This window comes from Galeopterus variegatus, unplaced genomic scaffold (genome assembly GCF_000696425.1).
Source record: "Galeopterus variegatus unplaced genomic scaffold, G_variegatus-3.0.2 Scaffold19, whole genome shotgun sequence".
Classification (NCBI taxonomy): domain Eukaryota; kingdom Metazoa; phylum Chordata; class Mammalia; order Dermoptera; family Cynocephalidae; genus Galeopterus; species Galeopterus variegatus.
This window is the reverse complement of record NW_007726130.1, coordinates 612,617-617,463: the sequence shown is the minus strand read 5'-3', so window position 1 is coordinate 617,463 and position 4,847 is coordinate 612,617. Positions and strand designations below refer to the sequence as shown.

The 4,847-nt window shown below is 38.7% G+C and overlaps 1 protein-coding gene across 1 annotated transcript in view; it reads left to right on the top strand.

Annotated features, from left to right (window-relative positions):
- Nucleotides 1-4,159: 4,159 nt before the first annotated feature.
- SLITRK4 (SLIT and NTRK-like family, member 4) overlaps nucleotides 4,160-4,847 on the top strand; it is a 7,678-nt gene continuing 6,990 nt past the window's right edge. The window contains exon 1 of the mRNA XM_008567831.1: nucleotides 4,160-4,328. The gene's annotated coding sequence lies outside the window, so the exon portion shown is untranslated. The remainder of the gene's footprint in view (nucleotides 4,329-4,847) is intronic.

Below are 4,847 nucleotides of genomic sequence, written 5' to 3'. Positions count from 1 at the left end.
TCCAAATTACAGAGATCCTTCAGAACAATAGACCCCTATCTATTATTCTTTTAGAAACAATAATTTGTGAATGAAATATTACATGAAAAAAATCAGCCAATGGCTAAAGTACACAGACTTTATCATATTAACAGCTGACACCTTAGTTTCTGAAAAAGCCAACTAGCTGTACTATAAAGTAGTCTGGGGAAAATGGAAGGTCAGGTTAGTTTATTTAATATAATCAAATAATCAACTAATCTCACCTTTTCCAATTTATTTCCTGTCTTATTGGACAACAGCTCTTTTGTCTTAATGCTGAAATAAGTCTCGGGATGAACACTATACTGCTTTACATGGCTCCAGTTGGCAGTAGCAATGTGTGTGAGACATTATTACAAATTCAGAATCAACTCAGATATGAGGGTTAGAAGACCAGAATGGATGAAATGAGCCCACTATTGGCAAAGGGTAAAATCAGTTGATTTAAGAGACCCTGTCATGCACAATTGATGTGAATTTTTTTTTCACGTTCTTTATTGGTATATTCTTGTGCTGAGTACTGACACTCTATTACTTGCAAACATTTATGCCCCAAGTATTTATCTTTGGAAAATCTATTCAGCTTTCTAATCTAGTCTCCTTTCAAAGTTGAAAGTGTCCTGGTTCCCCTGTGGAAAGAGAAGTTTGCACTACTAAAAGCCTTCAAAGACCTGGGGTCAAATCTTGACTGTCACTTACTGACTATGTAACATTTGGCAAATTATTTAGCCTCCCTGAGCCTCATTTTTTTTTTAAAGAAGTATAATAATCTCTTATTCATAGAACTAAATTAAATAATATTTGTAGGCAACATGGCTAAGAAGAGGCACTCAATAAATACTGGCTACTATTGTATGGATTCGATTATGAACTGTAAGTTTCCTTTCAGCTCTTAAATTCCATAAGATTTGCAAAAAATGAGCAATTAGTACAAGTTTCTCAAAGTTTACATAATCAAAAAAAGATTCCATTGTCAAATAAGTTTGTGAAATGATAGGTGCCATATCACTTTTCCTTTGGTAAATGAAAATTCATAAAACATTTAGCTTTAAGGAACCAAGAGTCTTTTTATATTTATTTGATCATGGAAAAGTCTCTTTCCAGAAGATATATTAACATCCTAAAAACTTGCTGGTATTTCTCTACAAGAAATGCTAAGTTCGCAATTGTTAAAATGCCACAATATAAGTAAATCTTCAATATTGAAGTAAACAGAATGATCTTTAATATCTGGATGCCAAAGTTTAGGCTAATTTGATTTTAAACAGCAGTAAGACAAGGCAGAATAAATGAAGAATACAATGAAAGTTAAAGACCGTGGACTAGGGCCAAGACTTGGCATTATAATTATTTTTGGTTGGTAAGTGTTTTAATAACGAAAACTGCTTATGGAATTAAGGATATTCAAGACATTGTTGAAATTCCTGGTACAGTTGTTTATTTGCCCTGAAGGAGGAAGACACAGTATATCAGAGTAGCCCTGTGGTTCCAGTTGTAATCCTGCAAAGCTAAGATTAAGTACATTTGGAGAAAAACTGAGGCTACTGCAAAACTCACAATATTTGCATTCATATATTTTAGGAAGAACATCAACTTTGTTTTCCTTTCAACTACCATAAGTAGTATTGGAGTCTTCTTAACATTTTTATTTATTTATATATTTACTTTTTTCTTAAGCTAGCAATTTCCCTTAGTTTGCTATTTTTCTATATAGATGTCATGTGTAGTTCTAGGAGGCAGAAAAGAGACACAAGACTAAAGGATTGGGTTTTTAAATTACTTTGAAATCAAATAAGAGCATAAAACATGGGACTTGTTATTTTTATTATATGACTATTTATCTGTTTTAAGCAGCAAAACAGTGTATTTTCAAGTATTCATTTTAATGAGTTGAATATTAACCACTGATAAGTTCTTAGCACCATTATTAATTGCAATTTACTGATGCTCTAGTTGAACTTGCTTTCAGTTTTCTATCTCCATATCCATATGAAAAAAGAACATTCACAGTTATTGCAGTTAAATATAGCTAAGTCTCAAAACAGTTTCTAAAGTTGAGTAAAGATAGACGTTTAAATCACCTAATATTTACTGTCCAAATCTGGCATTTTCAGCTATGTCAGTACTTGGAATGTACATTATATTTTCAGGTAAAATTTTTGTGCTCATTCTATTGAATCTTGTTAACATTTACAGTAAAGGACAAACAATTCACCTATTCTGATAAAATATATTGTAGCTTCCCAAATCCTTTGCATTTAAAATAAATGCCAACTTGTTTTGGTATCCATTACCACTTTCAAATTGCATTATGCAATATAATGCAAATGTGAGTTCTTAATTAGCAGGATCTGTTTTATTCAAATGTACAACAGTAGAGGGATTTTTCAACATACTGCAGCTGTTACCTATGGAGGAAACACATTTCACCTTACTAAGAGGAGCTGTAATAAGTACATATGTTGTTATGGATGTATCCTTTAGCGTTTCTTTAAGCAATGTTTTTTCATAATGGATTTCACGTTGAATATAGCAAATTTTACCATTGCTGCCCACTCAATTTCTGCCTCTAGGTTGTTTTTAAAAGAGAAGATGAAATTTTTGAAGGCAATGGAGAGTGAGGTGGAGAAAGCTTTCTTGATGAAAGATGCAATATTGCAATATTTACCAAGGTCATAAAAAATATGCCTATATATACATATCTACTTAAATATTTATTTAAATATTGTATGTGCATTTCTGTAGACACGCTGTACCCGGCAATCATTTGCATAATTATAATCTGAGGGACAAGTTAACAAAAATTAAAAAAAAACCACATATATTAATAGATACTGCAGACTATATAGACAGTAGGACATTATTCGCAAATAACGTGATAAATCATTTGTCCATCAAATTCTGGGCCTGGATTTGGGTCTTTAAACATCAACCAATTATGGTAAATGTTTAACTGTAGCAGTTCAGGCAGGCAGACAGCTCAATCCTGGTTTCAAAGCTCTTGCTAGTTTTAGGTTAAAGATTTTTTCATTTTTAAGTAAAAGCATTTCTGGAAATTGGCTATACCTTATTGTGGCTAGAGCCACTGGAATCTGAATAAGTGAATTGGGCAGAACACAGCTCCTGAAGAAATGGGCCTGAAGAAATTTCACCTGAAATGTGGAAAAGAATGACTTACCTGGAGTCCTAGGGAAATCCTCCCCATTTATAACTTAGCTCTATTTACCTCAAGCCAATTTATTCCCACAGACTCAAAGTAAAGAGAGAGTTGTTTTTCTTAGCCAAGCACCCACAAAAACAGCAAGGCTGGGGGAGGGGAGCAAAAGAAACTGTTCTAGCCTTTTCTGGTTTAGAAAAGCCAGGTATTTGAAATACATACATAACAGCCAAACTCCCCCCACACCACCACCCCCACCCCGCCTCCAGGTTCATTTTTTGCTTTCTTAAAAAGCTTTATTAACTAAATTACCGACCTGCATTAGACTGGTTTAAACATTAACCCTTCCTCAGGACATGCCTACCCTCTTGTGGAAGCAGCAACAAATGGGTAGTAGAAGGGGCCTAGACTATCCACAAGCTGGATTTGCAGCCTCTGGATGTTTGAGACTCAGGTGCCAAAACCTCTTTGGTATAGACAATGAAGGGCTACAGAAGTGACTTTTCTTAGTCCACTTCTTCTCCTCTCTGTCTCCCTAAGGTATCTCGTGGGTCTCTTCCCCTTTCTTCTTCACAGTCCCTCTGCACAGCACCAAAGCTTCAAACCTTGTCCCTCCATCCCCCTTCCCTAACGGCTCCCATCCACCACCCTCCTCCCAACCAAAGTCCCCTCCCGGTCACCACCAAATCCTGGAGAAACGGAACGCACACAATGCCTCCCTTATAGGGCTTGAGCTAGGAACTGGGCATGCTCAGTAGCCAAAACAGATTTTTTTTTTTTTTTTTTTCTTTTGGTCGCAAGTGCGGCATCTCTCTCAGTCCCACACCTCTTTCCTCTACCCCTATCCCCTATCCTCACCCCCAGCTTTTTAATCGGCCCGCTTAATCCGCTCTGCGCCTAAGGCCCGCAGAGTTCTAAGGTGCGGAGTATTAACCCGTCTCCTCCTACCCCCGCTAAATAGTCTCAATTTGGGAAAAAGCCTCACACTTTTGCCTTAAAGCCCCCGGCCCCTTACGCGCAGACAGGTAGGGGGAGTGCGAATACTACTTGATCCCAGAAAACTGGTCCCAGGACGGCTCCATCCAGGATCGCCGGCTACCGAGAAGTATTCCCGGAGCCCTCAGTTCTTCGGGGTGACAATTAGCCAAAGGTACCGTACTCGCGACACAAAAACCAAGTGCGATTGTTGCATTTGAATGTCATTGATGTTGACTCACCCCCCTCCATCCTGGAATTATTCTATTCCGCGGAGACTCGACGACCCTGTCTATCCCCTTGGTCCCCCCTCCCCCTAGGCTCTCCCATGTTTCTTTGGCTTTTCCTGGGTTCTTCGTTGCTCTATCAAAGGAACGGCCCGGGTGTGCGTGTGTGTGTGTGTGTGTGTGTGTGTTCCTTCTTTCTTGGGGGACGAGGGGAGGAGAAAGGACTCAAATGTGCATGTATGTGGTGGTGGAGGAATGGAGACTGGAGCCCCCACATTAGAGGGCTGGGGACTCTAAGCGTGAGGAAAGGGGTCGCTCCTCCTAGGGGGTGTTTTAGGCAAAAAGAGGAGGCGGATGCATGGAGGAAAGCGCTCCGTCTTTCTCGGTGAGAGGGTGGAAGAGAAATCAAGTGGGGGTGTTTGGGCGGAGTACGGGGGGGGGGACTCAGGAATATGCTGGGGTCGAAG